Raw genomic sequence first — 27,694 nt, 5'->3', positions numbered from 1 at the left:
CAAAGTGATGCAGAATGATGTCATAACACGTATTTATGCAAAAAAGTGATGCAGAATGATGCCATAACATGTATTTATGCAAATAAGTGATGCAGAATGACGTCATAACAGGTATTTATACATAAAAGTGATGCAGAATGACGTCATAACACGTAATTATGCATAAAAGTGATGTGGAATGACGTCATAACATGTATTTATGCATAAAAGTGATGCGGAATGACGTCATAAAATGTATGTATGCATAAAAGTGATGTGGAATGATGTCATAACATGTTTTTATGCATCAAAGTGATGCAGAATGATGTCATAACATGTACTTATGCATAAAAGTGATGCAGAATGATGTCATAGCATATAGTTATGCATAAAAGTGATGCAGAATGATGCCATAACATGTATCTATGCATTAAAGGGATGCAGACAGAAGTCATAACAGGTATTTATGCATAAAAGTGATGCGCAATGACGTTATAACATGTATTTATGCATAAAAGTGATGCGGAATGACGTCAAAACATGTATGTATGCATAAAAGTGATGTGGAATGACATCACAACATGTATTTACGCATAAAAGTGATGCAGAATGATGTCATAACATGTATCTATGCATTAAAGGGATGCATACAGAAGTCACAACAGGTATTTATGCATCAAAGTGATGCGCAATGACGTCATAACATGTATTTATGAAAAAGGTGATGCAGAATGAAGTCATAGCATGTAGTTATGCAAAGAAATGATGTGGAATGACATCACAACATGTATTTACGCATAAAAGTGATGCAGAATGATGTCATAACATGTATTTATGCATAAAACTGATGCAGAATGATGTCATAACATGTATTTAAGCATAAAAGTGATGAAGAATGACGTCATAACATGTATTTATGCAAAAAAGTGATGTAGAATGACGTCGCAACATGTATTTACGCATAAAAGTGATGCAGAATGACGTCATAACATGTATTTATGCATAAAAGTGATGCAGAATGACGTCATAACATGTATATATGAAAAAAGTGATGCAGAATGACTTCATAACATTTATTTATGCAAGAAAGTGATGCAGAATGATGTCATAACAGGTATTTATGCATAAAAGTGATGCAGAATGACGTCATAACAGGTATTTAAGCAAAAGAGTGATGCACAATGACGTCATAACATGTATTTTATAAAAAAGTTATGCGGAATGAAGTCATAACAAGTATTTATGCATAAAAGTGATGCAGAATGACGTCATAACAGGTATTCAAGCAAAAGACTGATATAGAATGACGTCATAACATGTATTTTTATTAAAAAGTGATGCGGAATGAAGTCATAACATGTATTTATGCATAAAAGTGATGCAGAATGATTTCAAAACATGTATTTATGCATAAAAGTGATGCAGAATGACGCCATAACATGTATTTATGCAAAAAAGTGATGCAGAATGACGTCATAACAGGTATTTATGCATAAAAGTGATGCAGAATGACGTCATAACAGGTATTTAACCATAAAAGTGATGCAGAATGACGTCATAACATGTATTTTATAAAAAAGTTATGCGGAATGAAGTCATAACAAGTATTTATGCATAAAAGTGATGCAGAATGACGTCATAACAGGTATTTAACCATAAAAGTGATGCAGAATGACGACATAACATGTATTTATGCAAGAAAGTGATGCGGAATGAAGTCATAACATGTATTTATGCATCAAAGTGATGCAGAATGACGTCATAACATGTGTTTATGCATAAAAGTGATGCAGAATAACGTCATAACATGTATTTATGCATAAAAGTGATGCAGAATGATGCCATAACATGTATTTATGCAAATAATGATGCAGAATGACGTCATAACAGGTATTTATACATAAAAGTGATGCAGAATGACGTCATAACAGGTATTTAACCATAAAGGTGATGCAGAATGACGACATAACATGTATTTATGCAAGAAAGTGATGCAGAAAGACATCATAACAGGTATTTAAGCAAAAAAGTGATGCAGAATGATGTCATAACATGTATTTATGCATGAAAGTGATGCATATTGACGCCATAACATGTATTTATGCATAAAAGTGATGCAGAAAGACGTCATAACATGTATTTATGCATAAAAGTGATGCAGAATGACGCCATAACATGTATTTATGCATAAAAGTGATGCAGAATGACGTCATAACATTTATTTTTGCATAAAAGTGATGCAGAATGACGTCATAACATGTATTTATGCAAGAAAGTGATGCAGAAAGACATCATAACAGGTATTTAAGCAAAAAAGTGATGCAGAATGATGTCATAACATGTATTTATGCATAAAAGTGATGCATATTGATGCCATAACATGTATTTATGCATAAAAGTGATGCAGAAAGACGTCATAACATGTATTTATGCATAAAAGTGATGCAGAATGACGTTATAACAGATCATGGATACTGTGCGGTAATCCAAATGTGGAAGGGTGATGATTTTTCATCATTACGTAAAAGAACCATCGCAGTCACGTGGGTTGTGTGCATGCACAAGCCTGCCGTCAGTCATGCCTGAGTCTAAGTGCACTAAATGTAACAGAGCTCGCACGGTTCGTACGTGTGACCATGACGTGCACGGGACTCTCCAAATTCAAACTGTTTAAAACATTTTGGCCTGATTCAGTCTGACATGCGCACACAAGAAGAGTGCGCAGCCAGAGCCGGTGGTCCAAAACAGGTCAGGAGAAAGATCAGAGCAAGAACTCCTGAGCCTGCGCTCACGAACGAACCAAACCTTTTGAGTCTCGCTTGGCTGGGAACTGACACAGAAACACACGTAAGGAAACAGCTGACATATCTCAGACAGAGCAGGAGAGAAGCTGTGGGAGAATATTTGAACGATCTCATGAAACCTGAATGGAGACGTGATTACTGATATTTTAGCCCAGTGGAAATTTCAGAATAAAAGCGCAGCAACTTCCATTGCAGATATATTTCCGTTTTGAGTTAGTGTTGTGAGTTATTTTTTCATGTTATGAGTTAATTGTTTCGTGTTGTGAGTTAATCTTTTTAGTGTTGTGACGAATTGTAGTATGTTATTTTGTGTTGTAAAACCTAAACTGTTGTGTTGTGACCCTTCTGGGCCACCGAAGATCATTGGTAAATTCAAAGACATTTTTAAACAAAGACTAGTCTGTCTCCTCTGTTCATGATGTGCATTTTTTAAATATTGTCATAAGAAACGTAATCATGTGTGCAATAATAAATTTGGCATATGGGGAACACATGAAACCGATTTTTAAATCGCTGCATTGGCTCCCTGGGTGCTTCAGCATTGAATTTAAAGCTCTTTTGTTGGTTTATAAATGTTTTTATGGTCTCAGGCCGTCATATTTATCTGATATGATTTTAAAGTATGAGCCCTCGCTGACCTTGAGGTCCTCTTACTAGCCGATCATATCCTGTTATTAATTTACGTCATAGATTTACAGCAGATAACTTCACATTTCTGTCTGTGTGTGTCTCATTACATTGCATTGAAGACACGGAGGATGTTTAGAGAACAGATTTATTTATTTTAAAAAGCACAAAAGCACGTTCATTCTCATGATGATCTGGTACGCCCTCATTGAGTCATCTAGCATAACAACAATAGCAGTACGTCACGTTTCCCAGCATGCTTTGCTGCCAATCATTGGTCTTGTTGTAAAACCTTGGTCACAGGGACATGGTGATTGGCCAATGATTGTCAGCAAAGCATGCTGGGAAACGTGACGTACTGCTATTGTTGTTATGCTACTAGCTAAAGGTAAGTGCTTCAGGCGAAGCAGCCAGCTTAATATGATATTTTTCAGATTTTCATCGAGACAATAACAGATCTGTCATGTGAGGGGGCTCGAGAGCAGGTAGGATCCAGACGCAGAGGCAGGAGGCAAACGGTTCCAGGGCAGATGGGGACCAAAGGAAGTAAAACTCAAGAAACATGACAAAACAGGAAACCTTTCAAAATAAAACAGGAAACAGAACCAAACAAGACAGAACAAGAACTAACACAACAAACTGAAACAATGACAGTACCCCCCCCCTCAAGGAACCGCTCTGAGGTTCCAAAAGTCAACTGAGGGGTGGGCCCCAGAGGACAAACCTCGACGGGCATAAATGTCAGAGTCTGGAGGACGGCCGGGGGGCCGAGCGGTCCGGCGAGGCAGGTCCGTAGGACGGCCGGGAGGCCGAGCGGTCCGGCGAGGCAGGTCCGGAAGACGGCCGGGAGGCCGAGCGGTCCGGCGAGGCAGGTCCGGAGGACGGCCTGGAGGCCGAGCGGCCCGGCGAGGCAGGTCAGGCGTGGAGGCGTCGTCAGGCGTGGAGGCGTCGTCAGGTGTGGAGGCGTCGTCAGGCGTGGAGGCGTCGTCAGGTGTGGAGGCGTCGTCAGGCGTGGAGGCGTCGTCAGGCGTAGAGGCGTCGTCAGGCGTTGAGGCGTCGTCAGGTGTGGAGGCGTCGTCAGGCGTAGAGGCATCGTCAGGCGTAGAGGCGTCGTCAGGCATGGAGTCAGGCATGGAGTCGGGCATGGAGTCGGGCATGGAGTCGGGCATGGAGTCGGGCATGGAGTCGGGCATGGAGTCGGGCTTGGAGTCGGGCTTGGAGTCGGGCTTGGAGGAGTCGGGCATGGAGGAGTCGGGCATGGAGGAGTCGGGCATGGAGGAGTCAGGCTTGGAGGAGTCGGGCATGGAGTCAGGCTTGGAGGAGTCGGGCATGGAGTCAGGCTCTGGCGGGTCGGGCCAGCAGTCAGGCTCTGGCGGGTCGGGCCAGCAGTCAGGCTCTGGCGGGTCAGGCGTGGAGCCGAGCTCTGGCGGGTCAGGCGTGGAGCCGTTGGAAGCGGGGACCGGTTGGGGTGCAGGCGGCACCCCCCTGGGAGCCGGGACGGGTCGGGGTGCGTCCGGGACCACCACTGAACGTGGTTGTGGTGCATCCGGGACCACCACCGGAACATGACGGGGATGGGGTGCATCCGGCACCACCACTGAAAGGGATGTGGTGCGTGCCGGACCACCTCTGGAACAGGAAGGGGACGGCGGGGACGGCGGGGACGGCGGGGACGGCGGGGACGACGGCGACGACGACCCCCCCTCAGGGCAAGACGGCTCCCAGTAAAGTCCAGGGGGCTCCCACTCCAGGCATACGAGGAGAACTGGGCCTGGTCGAAGACCCAATAAGACCTCGTATGCTCGGCTTTCCGGCAGTAGGCCTCTAGCAGCCGCATGTCCCGCTCTGCTGGGTCCAGAAAATATGGCTGGTCCATTCTGTCATGTGAGGGGGCTCGAGAGCAGGTAGGATCCAGACGCAGAGGCAGGAGGCAAACGGTTCCAGGGCAGATGGGGACCAAAGGAAGTAAAACTCAAGAAACATGACAAGACAGGAAACCTTTCAAAATAAAACAGGAAACAGAACCAAACAAGACAGAACAAGAACTAAAGCAAAAAACAAGACACAACAAACTGAAACCATGACAAGATCCACCATTCTTGCTTTTATTTTTACCCCTATTGAATGCTCACAGAGACACGGAAGTAGCGGCAGGAAGCGGCTTTTGCAGCAAGATGACTGAGGGCGTACCAGATCATCATCATGTGAATGAACGTGAATACGATGGATGCTTTTGTGCTTTTTAAAATAAATAAATCTGTTCTCTAAACATCCTCCTTGTCTTCAATGCAATGTAATGAGACACACACAGACAGAAATGTGAAGTTATCTGCTGTAAATCTATGACGTAAATTAATAACAGGATAAATGATCGGCTAATTAGTTAGCATGTAGCCTAATAGCCTTCGAATGTAAAGCGACTGACTGCTAAAGTTAATAAAAGACAAGTCCTGAATATTATTATTCCTATTCGACCCTAAACTACAATATCAGCTGTCTGTCAACCGACCAGCCAGTTGCCCAAATGACGGCATACATCAAAGAGCTCTGCGGCGGCGCTAGTAGCCTAGCAGGAGCTATCGTATGACAAAGCAGCCTAATTATCATAGATCTTTTGATATTTTTCTTATATTCATTGAGACAGTAATAAAGTGATCATTTTTGTTTTTCATGTTCCTTTTTTGAACGAATATGGGTCACAGAGACACGGAAGTTACCGCTGAAAGCGGCTTTTGCCGGCGTACAGAGAGCATATCCGCGTGAATGACTTATGACGTGAATAATTATTGCATTCGAACGGATTAATTATTGTGTTCGAACGACATAATTATTGCGTTTGCACGAGTTAATCATTTCGAGGGAACGGAATAGTATTTTGAGGGAACACAATAATATCTTGTGGGAACGGAATAGTATCTTGTGGGAACGGAATAGTATTTCGTGCGAACGAGATAATAATCTGTGGGAACAAGATATATTTTTATATCTTAATGTCAGGACACGGGCTCCGTAGGTTCCTGACTGAGGAGTTGCAGACTTTCTCCTGCAGAGCAGCAGCTGACTTCAGCGTCGTCATGGGAACACAGTCTGCTGCTGCTTCTGGAAACGTCTTCAAGGCTGTGGTGGGACTTGTTGGTCTGGAGGACAGATTCTCTGAGCAAATGCTGCTTCAGCTTCAAGCTTCAGCTCTTTTCTTCTGGCAGAGCTTAGAAGAAATGGAAACCTCCTTTGTTCTGACTGTTTGCTCCAAATCACAGATTCAGGAATTCCTCCAAGAAGTTCAGCTCAGAGATCATCAGCAGAGAAAAGCCTGAAGTTCTGATGGAAAATGACAACAGAACATGATCAATATTATTGATCCACATGGAATCCAGAAGAAACTCTGAGGTGAAGACATGAAGACACAAGCTTCAGAGACATGAGGAGAAGTCAGAGTGGATTCATTCTTGACTTTCTTCTCACATCTTCTCTTCAGAACATCTTTGTCTTTGATCCTTCAAATCTTCAGGACTCCAATTGTGAAATCTGATCATCCATGGATTGTTTTTGTGGGATCAGATCCAGAGTTGCTGAAAGTTCTGCTGCCCTCTGCTGGTCAAAGTGTCCAAACAGCAGAGAGGAGATTCTCTGGGATTCATTGGAGTCCAGATTCTCCTGGATGTGAACAGTCTCTGCTTCTGGAACAAAAGAGTCCTTCTCAGAGCAGCATTGAGGATCTGTTCTGTCCGGCTGAGAGCGCTCCCTGCTGGTAGGAGACAGAACCACATCAGCTGCTTTTCTTTGGCCGTTCAGAAACAGTCTGGAGACTCTAAAAAACCTCCACTTCCTGAAGCAAACGGATGCAGACCATCATGTTTGATCCTCTTCCTTCAGAAACGGCTCCATTGTTCCATCGCTCAGCAGTTTGACTAAAGCAGCTGAGAGTCTTGATGCAAACAGACCTCAGCAGCTCATCCAGAACGCCATGACAGAAGCACATGCAGCAGCACGTGCACGCTCCCAGAGAACAGCAGCTGATCCAAGTCCTGACTTTGAGGTGAGACCTTTCTGTTCTGCTTGGACCACACTTCAACATGAACTTCATTTCCCATCATTCCATCTGTCAGGAGAGAACAGCTGCAATCAGCTTCCTTCAGGAATGACTGCAGGTAGAAGGATCTTTCATTCTTCAGCACCACCAGGACCCACATCCAGCCCATCAACAGCCAGAACATCAGTGACATCAGCGTCTGATCTTCATCACATCATCATCATCAAAGGACCACCTCTACGTTTTTACAATCTGATGGATTTCAGTCTTTCTGCAGCTCCTCATCAAGTGGATTGTCAAATATTTTCATTTCCTGTTTCATGTTTTAAATGTTAAAGAAAAATCTTTCCAGTTTTAAAAAGATGAGACTTATTGGAAAGACCCTGTCTGCTGCAGGACCTGTACAGGTGAATTGTGGGTAATAATGTTCTGTTTGGGATATTTGCTGGATTCTGGATGTTGACAGTTGTGTTGGTCTTGATTGTTTACCGTTGTGGTTTGGATGTTTGTTGTTATTTGTAGCACAGCTGAGTAGGTTCTTCATAGACAACATGTTGCTCTGCCAATGTGCATTTGGGCCAACTTGATTGGGCTGTTTGGAAGAATAATGAGGATAAATGAGAGCCTCCATCAGATCATGTTTCTGCTGTTTTTCAGAACTGCATCTGAACCTGAAAGCTGTCTGTCATATTTATGCAGCCTTTTTCCATAGAAACTGATCAAAACTGCAGACTCTATTGATTTCTCCATCAGATTTATGTCTAGGGGTGTAACGATACGTTACGATACGATACTAATCTCATTTCTAAAAGCAGAAGTTATCCTAAAGTGTGATTCAACACCATTAGTGATGTTGTGATGCCCAGTCCACCTGCTGTCCCCATCCATTCAAATGATGATTGTGATATTATTTTTAATTAACAAAGTCAGATCTGTGAGAAGCTCTCTGTGTCCCACAGCTGGTCTTGTTTCATTTCCTAGTCCACCTCGGCCTGTGATTTTAGACACTTTCTCACTGTTTCTCTCCCTGAGCTAGTCAGAGTAGTTGGTACAATGAAGTCAAGTCAAGTCAAAGTAAAAGTAACTTTATTGTCAAGATCTACAATGTTGACACATACATAGAACTTGAAATGACGATTTATCGTATTTCGGGCAGATACTCGCTGCAGTGTTTTTCAGGTAAATACCCTAGGGCGGTTCAGTTAATTAACTCACCTGCTCAGCGTCCTATTTAAGCCAGGTGCGCAGTTGTTCATTCTTTCTTACCTTCAGCGCTCATTCTTCGCCCCACCCTCCTCCCCGGCTTCCACCTGTGGGCTCCGTAAAGGGGGGTTTTGTTACCCGAAAGTTTTATGGAAATTTTATGGAATTTTATGGAAGTTTTATGGAATTGAACGGTGCCTTATGCCAAACGAAAATATGTGAATGCCAACTTAAAGAATGTGGAAAAATGTCAAATAAATATTTCTTACTGCAAGCGTTGTCTGACTGAAATTGCATTTTCTCTTCTCTTCAGTCTAACGGGGAGATACCTTCAGACATAGAATAAACAGACTATAAACAAACTATAAATAGAAGAGGCCTGAATATAAATAGTATAAAAAACAAAAGTAAAAAAAGGAGAGAATAAAGTGACTGGAGAATAAAGTGACTGAAGTATAGTTACCTAATTTTTTAATGGCACTTGAGGACTTGTGGAAAGTGCAGTTAGTGCTGATGAGGTAGGTGATGTGCGTGTGTGTCAGGGATCAGCAGCGCAGGAGGGCAACGGGGCAGCAAGAGGGGAGGGGGGGCAGGGCTGGGAGAGAGTTCAGCTTCCTGACAGCCTGGAGGAGAAAACTGTCTCCGAGTCTGCTGGTCCTGGCCTGAAGACTGCGTAGTCTTCTCCCAGATGGCAGCAGACTGAAGGAGCTGTGGGATGGATGGGTGGGGTCAACTGCAACGCAGAGGGCTTTTCGGGTCAGGCGGGTGTTGTAAATGTCCTGGAGGGAGGGGAGGGGGGCACCGATGATCCTCTCAGCTGCCCTCAAGACGCGTTGGAGGGACTTCCGGCTGGACACGTTGCAGGCGCCTCAGAAGAGTGCCCATAGCCCCAGACTAACACCGCATCACTACCCAGGAGTTCTGGGCATTCCCCCGCCCCAACCCCAGGTACAAGCCAGGACCCCCCAAGGGGAACACGCCCCGCATTCCAGTTAGCCACCCCCCCGGCCCATGGTTGGTCCAGGAAGGAGCAAGGCAGAGGCCAGCAGCCCCCGCCCAGGAGAACCCACACCACAAGGACATGGACACCCCCGGCTCAGTGGCACTGGCAGTGATGTCCAAGCTACCCCCAGACCCCGCAGCCCTGGTGGATGTCACCCCACCCCTTCCCAGACCCAGGGAAAGAGTGATCCCAGCCTCAGGTGCAGATGGGGAGCCCATCCAGCACCGCTAGAATCCCCCCTCAAGTAGGGCCCCCCACCCCCAGCACAGCGGGGGTTGTGATTTACTGTGTTTTACTGTGGAGCACCTTGTGATTTTTTTCTTAAAATAGTCAAAAACAGGAATAACGGTTCTTCTAAAGTGTGATTTTTTTCCTTGATATTAAAACAGGGATTAAAATATGAGTAGCCTGAAAAATCATACTGTGCCTCAATAAATTGTTTCTAAAAATGATTCAAATACAACATTGATTTATTTCTCGGGGGTGAGGAAGCCATTTGATATGCTCTGCATTTTGGTTCTTAACTACACTGTTTATCTGAGTTGTTACCTACTAGGGATGGGTATCGTTAAGGTTTTAATGGTATTACTATTCCTATTGATACTGCTTATGGATCCGGTGTTTTAACGATACTCTTATCGATACTTTGAGGAAAAAATAAATAAATAAATAACATATTAAGAACAAAAAGTGTTTTATTTCCTCATTATGGAACAACATTGTTTTTTAACAAAACATTTTTTACATACGTTATGTCGTAATAGTGTACATAAGTTAATACTTACTTTTTTACTTTTTCTGTTTTTGCACATTTTGTATTTGTATTTTTGCACATTTTGAACACCCCTCACTTTTGCACATTGCTGTCATTCTTCTCTGCTTTTTGAACTGCTGTTACAATTGAATTTCCCCAATGTGGGATCAATAAAGAATATCTACATCTCTATCTCTTTACTTTAGACATGATAATGTTCCAACACAAAACTGGAATGCACTTGGATGTTTTAGATGATCAGAACCGGATTTAAAAACACTGTTAAACTATCAAATGAATGAACTCAGTAAGGGTGGGATTATATAAGCTTGCTTCTTCACTCCTTTTCAAGCAATAAATCAAACTCTACTTATACTTCAGTTAATGATCACTGTATTTAATCAAGCAAAAATGATTTAAGTGACGTTTTTGTTTTGTTTTGTTTTGTGTCTTTTTAATCTATGTATTTCATCATTTCTGTAATGACTTAGATAAATATGTGTAAATTCTTTATTGCTTTGACTACAATGCTTCAAATAAATCAATAAATCAAAAAATGTTTTGGCTGATATATTACTATATTTCATTTGGCAATACTTGTATTGATTCCAAATGCTGTCAGGAAATTGATTCAATTATTGATTTTAATTATTTATGAGTGTGATGTTTCCTTTGATCTTTTGTCTATTTTCCACAACCTTGAATAGAGTTTTCCGCCTGTCAAACACCAAGAGGTGTTTGATGAGTGAGATGATGGAAACAAATTCACTTTGATGCAGACTCCTTTCTATTTAGTTATTTTTCTTTAAATCCAGTAAACCCAAAACATTATATTAATTGTATGGATGAGAACTATTTTTTAACAGGAAACAGCTGTTAGTTTGTTGTGGGTCTGGAATCATAAGCTGTGAGTCTAAGCCCCGCCCCCACCTCTGTACCCATTTGTTGTTTTCCCCCCCATGCAACCCCCGCCCCCCTCCAACATGTTCTGCACAGATGCAGCATACGGTCATCATAGCAGCAAGGTGACAGGATAGCAGGGGCGTCATGACGCAAATTTAATTAATTTTACACGGAAATGGGTAGTCTTAGTCTAGGGCAGGGGTCGGGAACCTTCTTGGCCGAGAGACCCATAAACGCCACATATTTTTAAATGTAATTTTGAAAGAGCCATACAATATTGTTGTGTCCCTTTCCCACACTGAGCCACGGAGACTTAACCTCTTTTAGGGTTCTTTATTCTGGTGACTGTAGACCGTAACAAACGCCGTTCAATTAATAATTCAACTCCTGAATCTCTCCCGCCGAGACGAGAACGCTTCTCCAAACTTAATATACCCTCAGCCCTCCCATTTCCCTTATTCGGCCCATAGCTGAACCCCATTGGTCCAAACTCCCTAACAACAGGCTGAGCTACAGAACCGAGGGCCAATCAGATCTCTGCATGATGAGTTCAAGGAACTCCGGAACTTATAACGCGACTCAACAGCCACCCAGTTAAATTCAGTCTGCTACAATATGTTTAAAAGGAAAAATACAACTTAATGCGTGCATTTTATGTAGTTTCAACACTTTTAAAGTCCAATTAGTCTGTGGATTCTTTTTAATAACATTGTAATGCTGTTGATAATAAATGATGAGTATTTCTCGTGGTAGTTTTGCTGATGGTCTAGTCCGGTTGATTCGTGGTGAGTTTTAGCTTCATGCAGGCGTTGAGACGTTAAACGTGATTGTAGGTTGGTCTGAATGTTCTTTAGATGTGACAAAGACTGCTCGTGGAGCCAAACACACACTCACGCTGCAGCAGTGGCGGTTCTACACTAACTTACACCCTGGGCGAGTAACCCCACCAGCCCAAAACAAAATCATAAAACTCTTCAGTGGGATTATTCCAAAAATATTTGGCATTTCCCTTATTTTGTGCTACACCAACAACAGAAATCCTCCAAAAAACCTCAATCCATAAAAAATGGTCTTCGCCCACCACCCCTCCCCTTCCCTCTGACACACGCGGCTCCGTCTCTATGACGGGAGGCGCAGCTGCGGCCCAGAGTTGATTGTCAGATAGAAAAAGACTCCCAATCACCTGTTAGTGTGATTCACCCAGCCACCGGTGAGTTGCGCCCCCCTCTAGAGTTTTTTGACTTGTTATGTTCCAAAGACTACCGCAAAGAGGTGTGGGCGCAAGTGTCTTGTAGCAGAGGGCGGTGGTCACGTGCGCGTCGGGTCTGCTGTGTCGGAGCAGGGAATTGTGGGAAATAATCCCCATTCCCTGCTTTTGTCGAAATTGGGTTGAACACGGGTGTTTATTCTGCCTAATTCCTTTTCATGTACCTGTTTTATGTTGTTTCACTCTGAGTTATTTCATCCTTTTTTTTTGCACCATAACTGTGAAGAGGGAACAGGATGAACACATTGTTAAGAGTCTGATGTGTTAAAATAAAGGTGTAAAATGTCGGCAGCTGCAGGCATGTCAAAATAAAAGCTCTAAGCTGCCTCTTTGAATTTAGTAGCACATTATGTGTAACGCACCGGGCACAGAAAATGCCGCCCCCCACAAAGTGCCGCATTTGTCCACCGCCCACTTCGCCCATATCAAAAACCGCCAATGCGCTGCAGTGAGTGATGGGTTGTGTGTTTTAAGCTATGACAATGTGTCCACTACCCCCCCCCCTCACTCATCCCGATCCACGTAACTGCGCACTCTTTCTCAGAGACGGGAGCGTGCAGTTTTAGGCACGGCAATTAACAGGTTTCTGGCTGGTACAAACTGTGAAATAACAGATAATAGTAAACTGATAGTGCTGGCGCTGATTTTTTTTCTCTCCAAGCACCGCTACTGCACCCCCCTCTGGCATCGCATCGCACACAAGAAGGACTGGTCTAATGAAAAAAGATTGTTTAATTAAAGATTTGTCTACGAGCCAGATGTGACCATCAAAGAAGCCACAGGTTCACAACCCCTGGTCTAGGGGGATAGAAAGTTTTTTTTTTTTTCTTTCTTGGGCGCTCACATGTCCCCTACAAGATCGCCGCTGACTGTCTTTCCAGAAAAACTTTCTGTCCTATAACAGACTCTGGTCGGCATTCACAGCTGCAGACACGCCCCCTCCACGTGCGCTAACGCTGATCTCTTCCTCCAGCCCGCTCTGACGGTGTTAAAGGCAACACAACAATCTGAAAACATGATAGTAATTTTACAAAAACACAGAAAGCCGCAGCATTTTGGACCGTTTAGCTGTTTCGTGCCATCTTAACATTAAGGGGGTCTTGAAGAATGTTGCCCCGGGGCTTGTTCAATGCCCGAGCTCAGTACCCATCCCTATTACCTATAAATACACATTGGTATTTGTCCAGTTATTTCTCTTCATTTTCAAAGCTGCCCAACTCAAATGGCTCAGGAGACAACGGAGGACGCTGGACAACTCCACTCATTTTAACTTAGTTTTATTTTCCACAAATGGAATGGATGAGAGCTTGATAACCTTGAAATAAAACAGAACATAATTAAACAGACATCAGAAATGTTTGTTGTTCAGCTCACCATGACTGCCAGAAAAAACCTCCACCTGCACACTGTCACCTAGTTAAATACCTCTTCCCATCTACCTACCTGGTAGATTAGGATTCACATTTCCCTTATACTGCCCACTGCAGCTATGGAGTTGATCCTACCTGGAATAATCCTCCAAATCAATGTTCAGGAGCAAAAATAAAGAAAATAGAAGACAAAAAGGCAGGATAGACAAATCTTAACAGTTTTTATTGATCATTTTATTTTAGTGTAAACTTACATCAGAAAATATCCATAAAAAAACTAATAAGGTACCAGAGTGAAAAGCAGCAGATTAAGAGGAGTTAATGGATGAAATCTTAACGATACCTATCTCTACTAGATGTTAACTCTAATAATTCAAAACAACTCATTTCTATTAACATGTACATTTAAAATAAATCATTTTGTGAAAAATGTTTTACATATTTTGTCAGCAGTGAAACTCAATGTCTAGTATCATTACAAACAGATTGAAATGTATTGATCCTTTACTTTTTTGCTTTTGATAATTGTGGCTTTGAGACGATGAAAACCTAACAAAACTGTCCAAGAAAATCAGGATAAGACAAGACCAGACTTTATTGATCACCCGAGGGAAATTCAATTGTTACAGCAGACAAACAATAAATATAGCAGTTAGAAAAACAAATAGTCAGTAAAAATTAAAATAGTTATAAAAAGTGGAAGTAAAAGTACACATCATAACTAAATAAGTAAATCCAGCAGCAGTTTCAGTAGTCCTAAACTGTGTCATTCTTTAGTCTAACTGCCGTTGGGACAAAGGACCTCCTGTAGCAAATCAACCAGTTTTTTTTTTTTTGAAAATTCATTTCTACACATTCAATACTCACTTGTGCATCCCTCTAATAAAGTTCCTTCATCAATATGGTATGGAGGCTCTGTGTACATGAAATGAAAGCTCAGGTAGCAATGGAGTTCATTAGAACATTGGGGTTTCACCCCAGAAGTTTAGAGCATTAAAAGCTTATTTTTAATTATTACATTTTTCTGAGATACAGAATTTTCCCCCTGTAAAATCTGCTGTGGTACAGGGGTTGAGAGGTCCACCTCTTATCAGAAAAGTTTAGAATTTAGAGTTTACGCTAAATCCTTACATTGTCAAGAAAAAGTTTTACAAGTTGTCATGTGTTTGTTGAGATTACATACATGACTAAAACTTTTTTTACATTCTTTACATGAAAAAGGCTTTTCTCCTGTGTGAGTTCTCATGTGTGTTTTGAGAGTAGATATTTGATTAAAACTTTTTTTACATTCTTTACATAAAAAGGGCTTTTCTCCTGTGTGAGTTCTCATGTGTTGTTTGAGAACAGATATACGACTAAAGTTTTTTTTACATTCTTTACAAGAAAAAGGCTTTTCTCCTGTGTGAGTTCTCATGTGTGTTTTGAGATGAGATGCATCACGAAAACTTTTTTTACATTCTTTACAAGAAAAAAGCTTTTCTCCTGTGTGAGTTATCATGTGTCTTTTGAGATGAAATAAACGACTAAAGCTTTTTTCACATTCTTTACAAGAAAAAGGCTTTTCTCCTGTGTGAGTTCTCATGTGTCTTTTGAGATTATATACATGACGAAAGCTTTTTTTACATTCTTTACAAGAAAAAGGCATTTCTCCTGTGTGAGTTCTCATGTGTCTTTTGAGATTGGATACATGACTAAAGCTTTTTTTACATTCTTTACAAGAAAATCGCTTATCTTCTGCATGGATTCTTGCATGAATTCTGAACAGAGATTTGTTACAAAAGCTTTTACCACATTCTTTACAGATATAACATCTTTCATCAGATCTAGTTTCCATGTAGTCAGAGAGGTTAGTAATTATTCTTGAGTTTTTACCAGACTTAATAGAGGAAATTCTTTCTTGTTTTGGAGATTGTTTGTATTTCTTACCTAGATTTGTCTTCTTGGGATTTTTTCTAACATCAGAGTCACACTGACCTTCTGACATGTGAGAACTGTCCACACTTTGGACATGTCTTCTGTCTCTTCTCTTCCTTTCATCTCTGTTCTGTGGGTCTGTCTCTTTATCTGTAATTGACGTTGATTCTTCATGTTGGTTTCCTTCTTCACACTGACTATCAGTTACATTAAAGCTCTGATTGTTTAGATCTGCTTCAATGTTCTCATCTTCCTCATAAGTAGGAATCTCCATCATGGTATCAGGTTCCTGCTTCAGATCAAGATGCTCTTCATCCTGCATGATGAAGAGTTCCCCTGGTTCCTCTTCAATTTGTGGAGGTTCTTGTTCCTCCTCCTCCTCCTCTTTAGTCTGTGGACATTCCGGTTCTTCCTGTTCCACTCTGAAGTTCCTCTGCTGGATGCAGAGATCTTCCTCTTTAGTCATCCAACACTGGGGGAGGACTGCAGAAACACAAGTAGAGGCCTTTTTATATGTTGTGGTGACTTTATTTATTGTTAAGTACCAATAAGAAATATTGTAGTATCATTCAGAATATGAACAATAAAAAACTTTCAATTTAAAATAAGTTTTTGGTTTTCTTTAGCACAACAATATAAAACTGTGCTGAAAAAGGCCCCCCTACACCTCCCCCTTATGAGGAGAGCTGTTTCAGTCAATAAATAGTCCGAACCAGTTAAAGATTGGGTTTTAGCTTGAAATGTAGTTTTGGAAATAGAATCTGTCTGAATCTCTGGAATTGGAGACATGGAGACATCAAAGAGGTTTAGATGGGATTTTGGGTGTGACAGAGAAATCTGCTGAAAAGAACTGAACTACAAACTTAGAACCACACACCACAAACAGATTGTACTTTTTTATCTGCTAACAATTTTCTCTTTGATCTGTTAAGGTTTCCTGTTTGTGGTTAGCTGGAAAGATTAATTAAGATCATATGATTTGAAGAATGTTGTCGGCTGCACTGACCAACAATGTCTTCTGTCTTTTCAACTGGAAGGGACACGCTGTTGATGGACTGCATGTTTGGAGAGCTTGAAGCTCAAGATAGAACAGTTGTTGAAGTGAACATACCGATAGTGTGGAGATGAAGATCAGAGTCACACTGACCTGCTGACATGTGAGAGCTGTCCACACTTTGGACATTACTTTTGTCCCTCCTCTTCCTCTGATCTCTGTTCTGTGGGTCTGTCTCTTCATCTTTAGTTGATGTTGATTCGTCATTTTGGTTTTCTTCATCCTGACTATCAGTTGCATTAAAGCTTGGCAGTTCCTCTTGAATCTGTGGAATTTCTGGTTCCTCGTGTTCCACTCTGAAGTTCTTCTGCTGGTTGCAGAGATCTTCCTCTTCAGTCATCCAATGCTGGGGGAGGACTGCAGGGACACAAACACATCAAGGAGCCTTTTATACGTTTCCAGGACTTTTGTTTTTTCCCAAGCATCAATAAACTCAGTGATCATTGAAGAAAATGTCTAAGGAGTCTGGAGAACCACAAGAGACTAATGGAAACAATAAATATAGATGCCATTATATTATTTAATAAACGTGTCATTAATTGTTTAAAATTAGAAATAAATAATCAAAGGTGTCATTAAAAGTGTCTATATTTAATTTAAATTCAATTTTAAATGATTTACAGAAGTTCCATTTCTAAGTTCTTCTAATACAATAATCCCCCGCCCCAGTTTAATATTCGCGCCCCGCCCATTCGAGGGTGGCAGCAGATGACGTCACAAACGTGAGACGCAGAACGGCGTTTATTCCGCGAATTTTGAAAAACGATTTACTCTGTATTTACTGTAAAGTATAATGACCCCAAGTTGGACAGAGCTGCGGGCAGGCGGCGCTCCCCTCTTTCTGCCAGTTGCTGGACCACAACGCATGTCAGCGGTCAGCGGTGGGCTGGTGACTGGTGGATTAGAGGGGGCGGGGCCTACCTGGGTGCGCGTTGGCTGAATGTTCTTCTCCGGTTGAGTGTATGAGCAGGCTGCGTTATTTTTGTTCGAGCTGTAACCATTCTGACAAGGTTGATAAAAGCCAATAAAAGCCCTGCATCATCTCCAGCTTCTGGAAATGAACCCAACCGGCAGAAAAAGGTTCTGACTCTGCAGAGGCCCTGGGAGTTTTAAAACAGCGTCAATTACTCGCGGATTTTCGTTATTCGCGCGAGGGGGGGGGGGGGGGTGAGGAACGTAACCCCCGCGAATACGGGGGGATTACTGTACTCTACATTCTATTCTATTTCTCCATCTGACATTGACACAGTTTAAAGGTGAACTTTGTTTCAGGCTGATGGTTAAAGTCCCTCCTTTTTTCCGCCTTGTGCAATGAGATGAGAAGAGAACTTGAAACTTTGTTCTTCCAGTTTGTTCTTTTGTTTTTCCCGGATTCCGTTTTTTTTTTTTAGGATTTTTTCCTTACCGCGGATGTCCAGTTTGGCTAAGTCAGTTTGTTAGTTCAGTTCTGTATTTTCATATTGAACTCTATGTATTCATGATCCTTTGAGCTCATGTTTCACTTTTTCAATTACCGATATGAAGCCCATCGAGATCACTGTTGTGAATTTGGGCTATACAAATAAAATTAATTTGAATTGAATTGATTTCTGGTTCTAAGAAAGGACAGTGCTGATTCCACTGGTGACAGAAACCAACACACAATAGTGTCTGATAAGCACACGTCAATGAACACTCATGGATCATGTGTGACACATGTTACTGGCATCTGCACTTATGGCGCACAGTCGGGACTTGAACACACCGGGGTGTGGTTCCACCAGCTCAAGCTATTGCTCCAGATGTGTACATTGGAATATGTAGACAAGTGGCATATGGACAGTTGTGGACAGATGTACACAACTGGACACAACTAAACACTGGACACAAATGGACACAAGTGGACACACTGGCCCCTCCAGCAGACAGGCTGCAGGTAAAGACAAACTCCAGAGTGTGTTCTCTGTTGTGAGCAACTGTGGGACATTTTTGCAATACGGGCAATTGCCCAGGGTGCAAATGTAACAGGGGGTGCCATCCCCATGCTTGGAAGACAAAAAAAATCTGCACCACAATCGGTTTTCTACTACTACTACTACTACTACTATCTGTTAAATCACAGACTTTGGAACGGCCTTAAACCTGTGAATTGCTGCATCTGCTGCTGCACAGTCCTGTCTTTGAGAAGGAAAAGGGGGGGGACTGTGGGCACAGGCAGCATGCCATCATGGCGTGCCTTTAGGGGACTCTGCTCATTCTAATAACGTCATTCTTTATTAAATATTTTAGAAATATTTATGACCGTTCTTTATTTTACATACAAATGTATTTTTGATGTCTGCCTGTGGTTTAGTTGGTGTCAGTATTTGACATAAAGACAGCAGGTAATGCAGGAAAACAGCTGCACTTAATGAGATCATAAATAAACTATAGATCATTTGTTAATGAATGTTTGAGGTTTTTGGAGGATTTTTACTGTTGGTGTTGAAAAAGAATAGGAAAATGTCAAATAATTTGAAGTAATCCCACTGATGAGTTCTATGATTTAATTTTTTATGTTTTATAAAACCTAAAAGTGATAATATTTCCAGGCTTTTTTGTTTTGCAGCATGTTCATATTTGTATAATTTTGACAGAATGTTTTTATGGAGAGCTAAATATTATACGTTATTTAAGGTTTCACAAAATTATTCTGGATTAATATTCCTGTCTGTTTTAAACATAATCAGTTCAGTTCAGTTTTAGTGTTTTCAGTAAATGTTTATCTTGTTCGGGCCAAAACTTAAGCGTGTTTTGGATTCAGGCCTCTCCGTGCGAATTAGTTTTTTAATGAGTTTATTAATTTGTGATTTTTTTTGTGTGTGTAAAATGGACAAATAGAGAACACAAAAGAAGGTCATGACATTTCTATGTGTGCAGGGGGAGGGGGTTTACTAGCCCAGGGAGTAAGTTAGTGTAGCACCGCCACTGAGTAAGACGGGTCCCCAAAAAGAAAAAGCATGAAGCTCAAAGGGCTTCTCTGTTTCTTTGATGAAGGTCACATACCTATGTGGTGTAGCTGCAGCTGTGGTTTCCAGATGACATCCAGCAGTCTGCGCTGACGACAGAGCTCCTGCTCGTACTGGACGATGGTTCCTTCACAGAGTCTGCAGATTTCTTCAGCAGCAGCAGCTAGTCGCTCGCTGATCAACTCTCTCAGAGACTGAAGGGAAGACATGGTTCCTGCTCCGATCTTCAGCTCCAACTCTCACAAACACCGCCGTCCTCTTCACTGCAGCTCCGATCGATCATCTGCTAGTCTCACAATCACAGCAATCCACGTGACGTTGTCTTTCCGTTCAACACTTCTTCACTCATTTACGACACTGGGATTTCCCACACGAACCACGTATCTTCCTGTCTGTCCAAAAACCTTACAAACGTCCTAAAAACACACCGCTGCTCTCTCAACACAAGCTAACGCTGCTAGCCTGCTAACAAGCTAACGCTGCTAGCGCCTCGTGCTGTTCTTCTTCTTTGTTTTGCTAACAGCGTCATGGTGCTTTAGCGCCACCAGCTGGTCTGGCGTGTTGTCTGTCGCTCACATAATGATGTCAAAGGCGGGGGGAAAAACCCTTTTTTAAAACTTTACTTTTAAAAAAGGGTTTAACTCATTGTCCCCCCCCCCCCCCCCCCCGTTTTTAAAGGGAGGGGGGGGGGCAATGAGTTATATCACTAGAGGAGACATCACGTGGTTCCTCATGGGAGGAAAGCACCGCCATCTTGGTGAGGTCAAGTTACTGCTGCAGTGAATGCATTTGAACACATTTTTTGCATAATACCAGTTCATTGTGCGGGTTTCAACTGCCAAAATCAGATAAATGAGTCCATGAAGGAGGTAGGTGTATCATTTCAAAGGTAAGTATTTTAATTATTTTTCTTTTAAGGCTGCAAGGGCTTCATTAATAGAACACATGTTGACATGCATGATGCTGCAGGGCTGTTATCAACATGCTGCATGATGTACATTTATTTTGCTGTCAATATAAATGTACATTTTATTTTGCTAAACCTGTATACAGTATGCTATGCTATTATAGTAATACAGATTTATACATTTCTTAATCTTTAACGGTACTACTACTCTTATCGATACTGCTTATCGATCCGGTACTCTTATCGTGCTCTTATCGATACTTTTTGAGGACGAAAAATAAATAAATAAATAACAAATTAAGAACATAAAGTGTTTTATTTCCTCATTGTGCAACAACACTGTTTTTTTTTTTAACAAAACATTTTACTTTATACATGAGAATGTTCCAGACAGGATATTTATTTAATTATATAATGTAATTATTTTCATTCTTCATAAGTGTGATGTTTGCTTTGATCTTTTGTCAATTTTTCACAACCTTGAATAGACTTTTTCCATCTGTCAAACACCAGAGTTAGGATTGAGTGAGATGATGGAAACAAATTCACTTTGATCCAGACTCCTTTCTATTTATCTATTTTTCTTTAAATCCAGTAAACCCAATAAATGATATTAATTTTACGGATAACAACTATCATTAGTCATTAATAATTATTAAATATTAGGAAGCACCTGATAGTTTGTCGCGGGTCTGGAATCATAAGCGGTGAATCTAAGCCCCGCCTGTCTACCTGTTTGTTTTGTGTAGAACACGCCGCTCCAGCGTGTTCTACACAAAACAGCGCAACATACGGTCATCGTAGCAGCATGGTGACAGCATGGTAAGGGCTCCTTGATGCAAACTTCATTAATTTTACACAGAAACGGGTGATCTTAGTCTAGGGCGCTCACGTGTCCCCTACGAGATCGCCACTGACTGTGTGTGCGCTGCCTTGTCTTGTGTGTGTGCGCGCGCGGCGCGTGCTCTCTGAACAACAGCCCCGCCCCCGTGCACACAAATAGACAGACAGAGCTCTCCTCTTCAACGAGAATACCGAAATTAATATAATCATTAATTAACGGAAATTGACTGACTTGGTGAGTTAAATCTGGCAGATAGCGCTTGTGGGACACACACACACAAAAACAGACAAAGTAACTTCTCCAGTGCCGATAGCAGAACCGTTCAGGTCAGTTCTTAACGATACTGCGGTCTTGAAGAATGCGGCCCCGGGGCTGCTTCAATACCGGGGCACGGTACCCATCCCTATTTCTAAATCAGTGACTGTACTTTTCTTGCAGGTTTCCAATGGATACAGACGTAAAGAAAAAGTGGATCTTAGCAATAAAAAGAACTAACCCAGATGGATCACTGTGGTACCAACTAGCAATACAGTCTGGCTATGTTCAGAACATTTGTGGAAACAGATTTAGATAAGAGGCCAGACTGTTTTTTTGTGTTCACCTTTGGACTTGTTTTGAATATTATTATTATTATTATTATTATTATTATTATTATTATTATTATTATTATTATTATTATTATTATTATTATTATTATTATTATTATTATTATTATTATTATTAATATAATTATTTTTATTATTATTTATTGACTTATTATTTATTTATTGTAATTTATTGTTTGTATTGATTTACTATTGATTTATTATTATTATTATTATTGACTTATTGTTGGGTTTTTCTAAATAATTTAAATTACATGTCAAAGAGGTCTAAAACTTCTAAATGTTTAGAAATTAATTTAAAAAAATCTTTATAATAATTTTTTTATTTGTAAGAAGTCCTGCAACAATGCATTTTCATTCAAGTTTGACTTGAATGACTGTTTCTCTTCTTCAAAAACAACAACAAATGATGTATCTATATATATATACATATATATATATGTTATATACATAAAATATAATATATTTATATATATATGTATAAATATATTTAAATTTAAAAATATATACAGTTTATAAAAGCTACTTAGACACCACTAAAATCAATAGAAATCAATGTCATGTGGGCGCCGTCGACTTCACCAAGATGGCGTTGCGCTCCGCCACCATCGGCCAGGCTTCTAAAGCAGGCGTGTCTCCTCTTGTGATATAACTCATTGGGAAAAAATAACACATTTTTAACTTCACTGGCAAATAAAGGTATAAACTGGCGGTTTTTATCAACGGTAGTTCGGTGTGACTTGTTTATTTCGACAAGAAAAATAATTTGACGACCAAAATGGAGAAGGGGGAACCTCTAGAACAGGACATGAATTTCCGGTTCCGGCTAATGATGTTAGGGCGCCATTTTGTCGTCTGAAGCCAGGTCTTCTTTATTTAACCGAACGAAGAAGAGCTACATACTTTCTGGACAACACCAGTCCTTATGAAATGAAATATGAAATATTATGAATTTTACGACATAAACCGGTGGTAGGAAACGTGATTACGTCTTTTCATGTTTTTGGAAAAAATAATATACATCTTTAGTCACAAGTTACGGTCAGCTGTTTGAGCGAGTTCGACCACGGGTGCTGTCAATGTTTTCATTTTATTTATTTATATTTATTTATATGAAAAAATTAATTGAATGAAAGGCAGAAAATGAAAATAGGGGTACTGTTCATAAAATTATAAATTATTTGATTTTCAATGTAGAAAATATTAATCTGATTATTTTTTCAATTAAAATTTTTCAAATTCCGATGACATAACCTGACAAAAATACAAAAATAAAGTGTTGTACAGTTACTGCATGATTCCTATTCAATTTGTTGCACAAAAACAAAAAATTCTGAAATAGATCACAATCTAGTCATTACTTTATTTAAAAATGCAAAAAAGTTTGATCCTATTACAAAATAATGTTTGTATAAGCCACAATAATAAGTTGAAATCAGTCAATTTATTTAGATGTACCCTTTATACATGTAAATACTAAAAAAGCTCACATGTGAAAGAGGAAAACAAATTAAGATTAATAAATGAATAATAATGATAATAACAACAATATAATAAAACGTCAGAGCCAAAGAAAGTGGTCTGAGAAGAAGCAGCTCTGAAGCTCTGCAGCTGACGGTGCAGCTTCAGGACTCATGAGGAGGACCACACTGCAGCGCCTCCTGCTGAAGCATCAGAGAGTCTGCAGACAGAAGATCCTTCCAACAGCAAAGAGGTCTGCAGGAGCTCTTTCCACCACCAGCAACAACCTGAACCAAGCAGGACCTACAAGAAGTTCAGCCACTAAACTTCCACAACTCAGAAGCTCTGAGCTCCGTCTGAGTCTGCAGAGATGCTGAGCTCCTCAGCTGCTGCAGCTCCCACAGTCACATGAAGGTCTGCAGCTGCAGCAGGAAGTCCAGATGTTTGCAGCTGCTGCAGCTTTCAGCCTGGAGCTTCTTCAGATGAAACAGTGATGCTGGAAACAGTTTCATCCTTTGAACCAGATGGATCTGAATCTAGAGTCAAAGATTCTAAGGAAATCATGGATTCACAGACATTTGATTGAATTTCTGTCTGGATCAGAAACCAACAGCAGACATTTCAAGCCGTCTTCTGTTCCTAATGTTCATTCCCCGCCATCATTGAAAGCTTTTGGAATAGTCCCTAAAGCCAGCGATCGGGCCGCTTTGGAGCATGAACTCATCACTCGGTGTCACGGTGGCAGAGAGATGACAGATCCCAAATCTGAGGCTGAAATGATCACGTCCTACCAGCTCCACTCTGGATTTGGGACCAAAAACCTTTGAAGATGTTGGAGCATTGTTGGAGAATAGACTGACAACATTTGTTTGGAAGATTGACCTTTGACCCCTCCCTCATGTGTTCCTCATCCAGCTGCAGACACACCACTACAGCTCACATTCCACTTCTGATCCAGCAGTTAGAACCAGAGCCTGCATTTGCAGCAGGTTCCAACCCACTGACCACTGATCCACACAGGGGGACGTCCTAAGGGGCGGAGTCAGCCACTGGAGAGAGCAACAAGGAGAAATGGGGGTCACTCTGGGCCTCTCTGTGTCTGGACCTTCAGAGGGACAGTGGTTTGGTCCAGAACACGGATGCTAAACTAGCTCTCTGGAAACTTGAACTTGTTGAATGGGAAACTTCCTGAAATCTTCTTCATCTGTTGACTTGTTCTTTCTTCATCTGAATGAGCTCAGTCCTCTCCCAAATCCAACTCCATCTATCTTCAGTGCTTTGGACTGAGTTGGAGCAGAACTAGAGCTTTCTCCAGATGTCCTAGTACTTTTAGATCAGTGTCTTCCAATATTTGGAGCCCAATAAAGTTACTGGCAATAAAGACGTGTTCACACAAAGAAATTAATTTGATGCTATTTTCTTTAAACAAATCAAAATAAAGTTCATAAAGTAAAACATGGAAGGTATTTCTGTGTAAACTAGAGTTATAATTTGTTCAGTAAAAAATATTTTGTCAAAAATTAAATGTCGTCTCCTGTGTGGAGGTATTTCAGTTCATTAAAAACTGACATAAATGAGTTACGTTCACTGCAAACTGTGCAGAAGGCATGTTCTTTCTAAAACTGCAAATAGCACCAACCTTTTTTATCACCTGAAGCTGAGTCTCCATTTGATAATTCAAAAAAACAATAACATTTCAGCAAATACTTGCTTCGTTCAAGAAAAAAACACCTTGAAGCCTTGATACAGACCGACACATCAGTAACTTTGGGACAGAAAGGACGATACGTGGTTCAATTCCAAATGATCCTTTTGGCTAAAGTGTTGCAAAAATCCTGCTGGATTCATTCAGTCTTTCCCGTCTGGACAGATTTCTTTGACGCCTTTTTTTTCATGTAAATTCAGTCAAACATGTTGATCCTTCATGATGTGGATGAGTTGATATGAAACAGTGTTTTCTGCAGCAGGAACATGTGAGAGGAAACCTGCTGTTCCTCAGCTGAGCTTCATCATTCCATCTCAGCAGCAGATGAGGAGGATGTGCTGCTGGAAAATCTGCCTCACAGACTCAGTTTGCAGCTTCTGCTTTCAGGTTTGACTTCTAGTTTCTGATGTGAAGCATCTCTGGAGAAACCAAATCCCTGTTTTCTCCCTGACAGCTGGAAGCAGGAACGGCTTTGCATCTGGAAAACATCTGGCTTTCTCACCGCAGAAAAGACTAGAAATCTCCACAACACTCTAGACCAGGGGCCGGGAACCTTTTTGGCCAAGAGAGCCATAAACGCCACATATTTTGAAATGTAATTTCAAAAGAGCCATACAATAATGTAGTGTCCCTTTCCCACACTGAGGCACGGAGACTTAAACTCTTTTAAGGTTTTTAATTCTGGTTACTGCAGACCGCAACAAAGGCCGAACAATTAATTCATCAACTCCTGAATCTCTCCCGCCGAGACGTGAGCGCTTTTCCCAACTTTACATTCCCCCCTCCTGCTCCAGCCCTCCCATTTCCCTTATTCGGCCTATAGCTGAACCCCATTGGTCCAAACTCCCTAACAACAGGCTGAGCAACAGAACTGAGGGCCAATCAGATCTCTGCTTGATGCGTTCAATGAACTCCAGAACTTTCAACGCGGCCCAACAGCCATCCAACTCAGTCCGCGACAATTTGTTTAAAACTAAAAATACAATTGAATGTGTGCATTTGATTTAATTTCAACATTTTTAAAGTACAATAAGTCTGAGGATTCTTTTTAATAACATTGTTATGCTGTTGCTAATAAATGATGAGTATTTCTCGTGGTGGTTTTGCTGATTGTCTAGTCTGGTCTAGTCTGGTTGATACGTGGTGAGTTTCTGCTTCATACAGGCGTTGAGAATTTAAACGTGATCGTAGGTTTGACTGTTCTGTAGATGTGAGACAGACTGATCACATGCAGACCTGCAGCCAAACATACACTCACACGCTGCAGTGAGTGACAGGCAGTGGGTTTTACGTATTTACCATCCCTGCGCGATTCACCTGCTGGCCGTGCCCACACACACACCCCCACCCTCTGCTTTCTTCCTCACACATCCCGTCCCCGCATCTGCGCGCTCTTTCTCAGAGACGGGAGCGCGTAGTTTTAGGCACGGCAATTCACAGGTTTCCAGCTGGTACAAACTCTGTGAAATAATAGATAATAGTAAACTGATAGTGCTGGCGGAGATTTTTCTCTCTAAGCACTGCTACTACTGCGCGCCTCTGGCATCGCATCGCGCCCGAGAAGGACTGGTCTAATGAAAAAAAAAAGTATAATTAAAGATTTGTCTGCGAGACACATGTGACCATCAAAAGAGCCATATATGGCTCGCGAGCCATAGGTTCCCGACCCCTGCTCTAGAACCATCTAGAACTGTATTATAGGATGTTTTGCAGCTGAATCACTGGGATCTATCTTCATCTTAACATCAAAGTGATCATGTCGGATGAAATCTTTCCTGTTTGAAGGAGTTTCCTTCATGTCAAAATAGGATGACACATCTCCCATCAGGCCTTGCAGCTCGTGACTTTGATCGGAGCTGCAGTGAAGAGGACGGCGGTGTTTGTGGGAGTTGGAGCTGAAGATCGGAGCAGGAACCATGTCTTCAGAACCTCAGGAAGGTTCTGCCAGAGAACAACTTTCTGCTGCTGAAGGAACCATCGTCCAGAACGAGGAGGAGCTCTGTCGTCAGCGCAGACTGCTGGATAGCAGCTGGAACCCGCAGCTTCAGCTACACATAGTTGGTACGTTCACCTGCAGACAATAGATCCATGAACGTCTTTGTTTTCCTTGTCTAACATGGCATCTGGATCCAAACTGTGCCAAGTACACCTGGCTGCAGCCTGGGGAACACTCAACTTCGCGGAATGCTGGAATGCTGCGGTATGTTAACCCTGCCCATATTTCACAGTGGAATTTTAACCCCGCCCACGTTGAGGCTGTCTTCTTCGCATTTTACA

General features: G+C 41.3%; 1 long non-coding RNA gene across 1 annotated transcript; it reads right to left on the bottom strand.

Moving 5' to 3' along the window:
* Window positions 1–14,141: 14,141 nt before the first annotated feature.
* Window positions 14,142–20,483, bottom strand: LOC144988150 (uncharacterized). The gene is made up of 3 exons (XR_013651974.1): window positions 19,933–20,483; window positions 17,002–17,265; window positions 14,142–16,337 (listed from the first exon to the last, which is right to left on the bottom strand). It is a non-coding gene; the product is annotated as an uncharacterized LOC144988150 (long non-coding RNA).
* Window positions 20,484–27,694: the final 7,211 nt, after the last annotated feature.

This window comes from Oryzias latipes, chromosome 2 (assembly GCF_053564925.1).
Source record: "Oryzias latipes strain Hd-rR chromosome 2, Olatipes_Hd-rR_3.1".
Classification (NCBI taxonomy): domain Eukaryota; kingdom Metazoa; phylum Chordata; class Actinopteri; order Beloniformes; family Adrianichthyidae; genus Oryzias; species Oryzias latipes.
Note: the sequence above shows the minus strand (reverse complement) of the source record. Positions and strands in the feature narration are given on the sequence as shown.